The sequence below is a fragment of the Zalophus californianus genome, chromosome 5 (assembly GCF_009762305.2).
Source record: "Zalophus californianus isolate mZalCal1 chromosome 5, mZalCal1.pri.v2, whole genome shotgun sequence".
Classification (NCBI taxonomy): Eukaryota; Metazoa; Chordata; class Mammalia; order Carnivora; family Otariidae; genus Zalophus; species Zalophus californianus.
Window position 1 is genome coordinate 117,818,445 of NC_045599.1, and position 7,992 is coordinate 117,826,436.

The following is a 7,992-nucleotide window of genomic DNA, read 5'->3' on the forward strand; positions in this document are numbered from 1 at the left end:
AAAAATTTCACTAATCTGATTGGATGGACATTGACCATCTTATTTCTCTTGGCCATTTGTGTGTTTCTTTTTCTAACTATTCATCTCCCTGTATATTATTGTATTGGATTTTTTTTCCTTTTTTGTCTCAGAGATTGGCAAAAATTAAAATGATTGGCTGCCGCCTCCATAAACATTTGTTTAGGACTCGTTCACCCCGCTGAGGTCCCGGCGCCCCCGCCATGGAGGCCCCGCTCGACCCCGCGCCCCATGCCTCGGCCTCCGCCTCAACCTCGGCCGTGGCGCGGAGGTAGCGCGGCTCCGCGAGGAACAGGAAAAGGTGGTCACTAACTGCCAAGAGAAAATCCAGCTTTGGAAGAAGGTAGATATTGACTATAATGCCCTGCAAGAAAGACTCAGTACCTTGCCGATAAGTTGTCTTATAATATCATGCTACCATTTGGCCTCTTTGCCTTCATGCCAGGAAAGCTTGCCCATACTAATGAAGTCACTGTTTTACTCGGGGACAGTTGGTTTGCAAAGTGCTCAGCAAAGCAGGCTGTGGGCTTAGTTGAGCATCAGAAAGAACATGTAAGAAAAACAATAGATGATTTTTAAAAAAGTGATGAAAATTTTTGAATCCAGAGTTGAATTCACAGAAGATTTGCAGAAAATGAGCGATGCTGCAGGCGATATTCTTGACATGAGAAGAAATTAAAATTTTGAATTTAAAGCAAAACACCTAATTGCTCATAAACCTCACTCCAAACCAAAAACTTCAGATATTTTTGAAGCAGATTTTGCAAATGATGTAAAATCCAAGGATTTGCTTGCTGATAAGGAACTGTGGGCTCGACTTGAAGAACTAGAGAAACAAGAAGAATTGCTGGGTGAACTTGATAGGAAGCCTGATACTATGATTGCAAATGGAGAGGATACGACGGCTTTTTTTTTTTTTTTTAAGATTTTATTTATTTATTTATTTATTTGAGAAAGCAAGAATGAGAGAGAGAGAGCACATGAGAGGGGGTATGGTCAGAGGGAGAAGGATGCAGGACTCGATCCTAGGACTCCAGGGTCATGACCTGAGCCGAAGGCAGTTGCCAAACCAACTGAGCCACCCAGGCGCCCGGATACAATGGCTTCTGAAGAAGAAAAGGAAGCTCAGAATATAAATGTGCATGTGCTTCATCAAGTAACAGACTCTGTTACTTCCAGCAGCTGTTACAAGAATGTTACACATTTACAACTGTTCGGTGGTCAAATGAATGGCAGTCATTCAATGAACTGTTCAAATTCTTACCACAGTAATGAAGAAGATGATGATGATGATGATGGTGGTGGTGGTGGTGATAATGAAAATGAAAATGACCATGATGCTTTAGCAGTTGGAGATCATTCTATACCAACAATATATTTTTCTCATACTGTCGAACCTAAGAGGGTCTGAATAAATACTGGAAAAAATACCACTTTAAAATTCAGTGAAAAGAAAGAAGAAGCCAAACGTAAACCAAAGAACAGCTCTGGTGGTGGTCATTCTGCCCAAGAGCTGCCTACTATCAGAACTCCTACTGACATTTATAGACTCTTTGTTGATGTTGTGAACGGAGAGTATGTCCGTCGTAAGTCAATCCTGAAGTCTGGCAGCAGAGAGAACAGTGTTTGCAGTGATACCAATGATGATGGACAGGGAGTCCTGAGCAGTGTCAGCTACAAAGAGGCCACTTGCAGTGACACTATGAGAGTATTTTGAAAGAGGAACAAGAAGGAAACCATCACAAGAAACTTTTGTCCTTATCACGAACGCCTGAGGCTTTTTCTGGATCTGTAATAGAAAAAGAATTTCTATCGCCCCCCTTAACACCACACCCAACCCTGGTTCATCCTGTGCTACCCACCATTCCAGAACGAAAAGAAGTTCTATCAGAAGTATCAGAAGAAACTACAAAGAGGATTTCAAAGTTCAAAGCTGCCAGATTGCCACAGAAAAACTAGGGCCTGCCTAGGCAATGGGAGTTTACATCCTGGAACCTAGTTTTGCATTTCTTTAGAATCTATCTCGCAAAATATGTTACGTGTAGTTTGAAACAAGGCATCCAGAATTCATTTGGCAGCAAGATCTTTTACTGTTATCAGTGGTATTAAAAATCAAAGTAAATGTTTGAATACTTTAATATTCAGCTTGTTAAATCTCTGAATACTGTCAATACGGTTGTCTAAGTTTTCTTATGATGCACTGGCAGTATTTAGAATTATTTTTCAAAGAATACTGTTCATATGCATTGTTTTTGTGTTTTGAACTAAATACAGGCAGTTTTGTATCAGCTGTGAAGTTGTGCGTACCATATGGACCATTTTAAGGAAACTTAAAATTTTTCAAATAGATTCAACAATATTACTTGCTTTAACATTTTAAAGGCACTTTAAAAAAAATCTACTTCTTGTAGGTTTTGCAGCTAGGTTGCTATTTAAAAAAACTCTCCCCTTTGACGGTCATTCTATCATCTCTAAGGCAGAAAGCTACATGTACCCCCTGGGAAAGTTTCTTTGATTAGAAGAACGGTATTTTGTAAAACATTTTTTTTCCAAGTAAAAATCTTATGAAACTTGGTCTCTAAAAAAATAAAAATAAAAAAATAAAATGATTGGCTGTATTGAAAATAGAGAAAAAGAGACTCAAATACAATTCACACAGTATTTTGAAGGACAATTAGTCCCAATATCTTGAAATTTAAATTGTTATACATCTTTGATCTAGCAATTCTTTCTAGTAATTTTCCTACACAAATAATGCAGAAAAAATATTTTTGCAAAAGATTACTTTATAATGTTTATAATTATAATAGGAAAATTATGAGCAACTTAAATTCCCATCCAGAGGCCTCAGTAAATACTTCATGGTATATGGTATATATTATACAATGAAATTTACCTTGCTGTTTAAAAGAATGGATTGGTTATATTATCAAGAGATGACATTTATTTCATGTTACATATGATTAGAAAAACACAGATTATTCAAAATAAAATGTCTAGTATTTTGGGGGGAAATAATTTTATCCATTTTATACAAATGTTTGGATATTTTACGTCTAAGTGTTAACAGTGATTGTCTCTGGGATTTGGACCCCTGGTAATTTTTTCCCTTTTCCTTTTAGACATTTTTGTACTTTTTAAAAATGATAAGTACATGTACTTTTATAATAAAAATAACAGTGATTCGTTTGTTGAAGAAGTTGAACCCATTAGCTTAAACAGGGATTAACTGTTAGCTCTAACAGAGCATGGACAATTAAGAGTTTATTGGGAATTAATTGAAAATAATGTAGTGTTGTGAAATAGGAGGAGACGATTTAAAGGAAATTATACCAAGTGCTTTGAATCAGCCAAGGATAAACAAATACAAACTACCATTTGATAAAGTTTATTGTTAACTGATAAATACAGGGGTGCCTGGGTGGTGCAGTGGGTTAAGCCTCTGACTCTCGGTTTCAGCTCAGGTTCTGATCTCAGGGTGGTGAGATGGAGCCCCGTGTTGGGTCCACACTCAGTGCAGAGTCTGTTTAAGTTTCTCCCTCCCTCTGCCCCCCCCAAATTAATAAATCTTAAAAAAATTTGATAAAAATGGCCCAAAGTGTAAGAATATAATGTTGGAAGGAATTAGTGAATTTACAAAGAACAAAGATGTAAAAATACTGGAAAGAGGAACAGTGAGTGAGGTGAGTGGGTGAACTGATAATGTGGTTTCACAGGGGCTATCTAGTCATTTCTGAAGAAATTGTAATCCTCGAAACATTACCATCTCACCATTAAGATTTTCATGAACTCACTATTAAGGTTTATGTGTATGTGTTTTCTTGCGTTTGGCTTCATTTTGTTTTGTTTTTTTTTTTTTGGTGCTGCTGATCTCATTTTATAATATTGTTTGCCTAGAGAGTTTAAAGAAAGGGTCAGTGCCTACTGAATATAGAAGGTGACTTTTGTTTCACCAGCAAAATATTTTAAGATATTTTAAATGTGAATACATTGAGGTCATCAAGTTGACATCAAACTGCTTTGTTCTGTAACCAGGTTTCACTCAAGATTCTACAGAGAAAAGAAGTGAAAGCATATCAGAAGATGGTAAGCATCCTTGTAATCCTAGCCAATGTTTCTTGTCACTTCCTGTGTGCCAGGAACTGTGCTAAGCCCTTTAACAGGTGTTATTCCTTAACATGATCAGAACGCCTCAAGAAATAGGGATGATGATTTTGTCCAATTTAGATACTCCAGAAACTAAAACTTAGAAAATTTAAGCAATTGGCCCACATTTACAAACTAGTAGGTGGAAGAGCCAGGATTTACATAGGAATTTTCCAGCTCCACAGCTAGTGTTATGTTTGCTTGGGAATTCTGATATTTAATTTACCAGGACTCTTGGCTATTAGACTCTTGACACTTATTATAGTTAGACATATTTTCAGCATCTGTGTCTTAAAGGAATAATGTTGATGCTTAATTTTAGTAGTCTCAGGGAATTTTAAGTTGAAAAGGAAACTGATATTTTTTATCCTATTAGATTATATTTTAAAAATTCAGTGCTGGTGAGGATTCAGGGATACTGACATTATACATTGTTGGTGGAAATGTAAATTGGAACTTTTTTGTAAAGTAATCTGGCAGTAATTATTGTTATTATTTTTAAAGACAAAAAACCTTTTGACTTCACAGTTCCATTTTTGGGACTTGATCCTATGGAAATTAAAGCACCAGAGTGAAAGAATACATATTCCAGAAAGTAAGAATGTTTATTGCTGCTTTGTTTATAGTAGCAGAAGATATGGGACCCTGGTAAATCTCCATCAGTAGGAGAATGATGAAATGACTTGTAAAATTTAGTTATATGCACATATATGCAGTCACATATATACATATATACACATATACCCACATATATATTATTTATTTCTATATGTAAAAATTATACAGTTATGCAACAATTTTAATTTTTGTTTATTGACCCAGGGGAACTTTCTCATAGTATAATAAGCAAGTAAAGCAATTTGTTTATATGAGTTGAAATGGCAGAGTCAAATTACATTTATAAAATTTATTATAGTTTTTATGAAGGGCAAACATTTAAATATAAATTCCTTGAAAATTGTTAAGAAAGCCTGGTGAACCACTTTGCACAGCCTATTTTTGTGACCCTGGGGACATTGGTTCCAATTTATCTTCCATTATATCACTAAAAGGGTCAGCCTATGTTGAGGCAATTGAAGAACTCATGACCATTCATCCTTATTTTTGCACCACTAGGAAAAAAAGGTTGGAAAGTGATGGATTCTTTTACTCTGGAATTCTTTTTCTTTTTTCTTTAAGTTTTTATATAAATACCAGTTAGTTAACATACAGTGTAATATTAGTTTCAGGTGTAGAATCTAGTGATTCATCACTTCCATACAACACCCGGTGCTCATCACAAGTGCCCTCCTTAATGCCCATCACCCATTTCACCGGTCTTGTCCCCCCTCCCTACGCCCTCACCCCCGGCCACCTCCCCTCCAGTAACCCTCTGTTTGTTCTACTCTGGAATTCTTAATAAAATTTCAAAGAAGCAGGAATAACAAATTTTACTGTATAAATGTATTCTTTGATTTTGTTGGGTAATATTGGAGAGCCATTCTCTCTTTGGTAAAAGTGCTAGGGAATCTACATTTTTTATACCCTTTTTTTCCTTTTTTTGGTCTGTTTGTACTGAAGAACTTGATACCTTCTAACACCCTCTGTTTTTAATTTTTCAACAATAATAGGAGCTCAAAAATTTTGTGCTCATTGGAATGGAGAGCCCCTGAGACTCTGCTCTCCCTTTGAGATCTGAGTCAGTAAATTTTTGTATTCTATGCTTCCTTCTGACATATGAATTAGATTTTAAAGCTTTCTGTGGGTATGAAATGAAATAAGTCCCCCCCATTCTTATGAAGAAAGGTTAATTAGCCTTTATAGCGGTCTGTTGTTAAGTGTTACTACTGTTTCTTTCTTTTTTTTTTTTCTCTGTCTCTCAGGAAATTTTGGCAGATTAATCGGACACAGAAATTGGTCAGTTAGAGAACATTCTAGGACACTAGTTCTCAAAATGGTCCCCAGTCCAGTGTTACCAACATTACTTGGGAACTCGTGAGAAATGCAAATTCTTGGACCTTACCCACTGAAGCACGTACTGCCCAGTGAGGGCCAAGAATGTCTATTTTAATAAGCTAGGTAATTCTAATGCTCATGCAAGTTGAATCACTGCTGTAGCAATAACTAAGGAAGGCAATTTCACACGGCTTGTGAGAGTAACTTTTAAGAGGGTTTTGCTTGCTTTGCCTAAACCAAACATTAGTGAGCTTGAATACGTTGTGTAGTGGAAATTGTTGCTTTTGACTTGTCTGGGGTTGCATGCTCTTCTGGAAACTCTAAAGAGTTTCAGATGTATAAAATCCCCTCTCCTTTCTCTCAAAAAACAACCCCCCCCAAAAAAACAAAACCAGGAAAATCTCATAGATATATAAAAAATGAGTCACAAGAAGATGCAAGAAATGTTAGGTTCTGTACACCCACTCTAAGGTATTACTTAACCTCAACAATTATGCCCCTAACTTGGCCCACAATCCAGCTGGATGAGGACTATAAATAAACAGCACATATAAGCATATAATAAAATAGGGGGAAATCATGCCTGGCCCAGAATTTAATAATGACCTCTTGTTGTATGATGTATGTATCTTTTGAACAAATTCCTTTTTCTTTTAAAGATTTTATTTATTTATTTGAGAGAGCGAGAATGAGAGAGAGAGAGCACATGAGAGGGGGGAGGGTCAGAGGGAGAAGCAGACTCCCCGCTGAGCAGGGAGCCCGATGCGGGACTCGATCCCGGGACTCCAGGATCATGACCTGAGCTGAAGGCAGTCACTTAACCAACTGAGCCACCCAGGCGCCCTGAAAAAATTCTTATATATTTTGCTATCCCTGGAGAAAATGAATGAATTAGGTTAAACAAGTCTTAAATGTAATGCAGTTGTTTTCATTTGCTTACTTACATAAACACACATGATTTGCTGAACTGTAGTTGGGAGGAACAAAAATTTTTAAGGTTTAGTTCTGAGTTGAAGTAATGAACTAGGTTCTTTGTGAAAGGATAAGAAGCAAAGGAAGGCAGGTGCATAAGAAGAGCCACAAAATACTAAGGACTTTGGGGCACCTGGGTGGCTCAATCGGTTAACCATCTGTCTTTGGCTCAGGTCATGATCCCGGAGTCCTGGGATCGAGTCCTGCATGGGGCTCCTTGCTCAGCAGGAAGCCTGCTTCTCCCTCTGCCTGCCACTCCCCGCTGCTTATGCTCTCTCTCTCTCACAAATAAATAAATAAAACCTTTAAAAAAAACTAAGGACTTTGTTACTTTACAACAAAAGTTGAAAGGTTTTTCTATTTCATTAAAATAAAGTTCAGTAATGTTTCTAATAATGGGAAATCCTTGTATAAATGCATATAGTTTGATAATTTTGGTTTAAATGAATTATAAGTTTTCTTCCTCACTTCATTACAATGTTGGAATTAATGTAAGCATATTTTTTTTCTAATTTATAAAATACCCTAATTAATCAGAACTCTCAAAATGTCCCATGCAGGCTTTATGGTTCAATTAAATTGAATTATAATAACTACTGTCTTTTGAGAGGTTTTGTTCCTGTAACTTCAGATAGGACTACAAATCATTATACTGCCTAGGTAAAATCACATTTACTTTGGGAAGAACTTTTCAAATTTCATATGTGACAAAACTTGAATATAAATTTTTGTTTCTATGTCATGTATCAGCTTAAATGGAATTTTAATATATTAGTCGACTTTGAGAACTTGGACTAATATTATACTGAGATAATTAGTAAATAATCTCTGCCTACTCAAGAAAAACCATTTCCCTTATTTCTACACATTACAGAATGACTGTCAGATATGAGAATGAACAATCTGTACAAACACGTTTAG

General features: G+C 36.3%; 1 pseudogene; it reads left to right on the plus strand.

The window, feature by feature from the left end:
- Positions 1–221: 221 nt before the first annotated feature.
- On the plus strand, positions 222–1,977 carry LOC113929745 (annotated as a pseudogene).
- Positions 1,978–7,992: the final 6,015 nt, after the last annotated feature.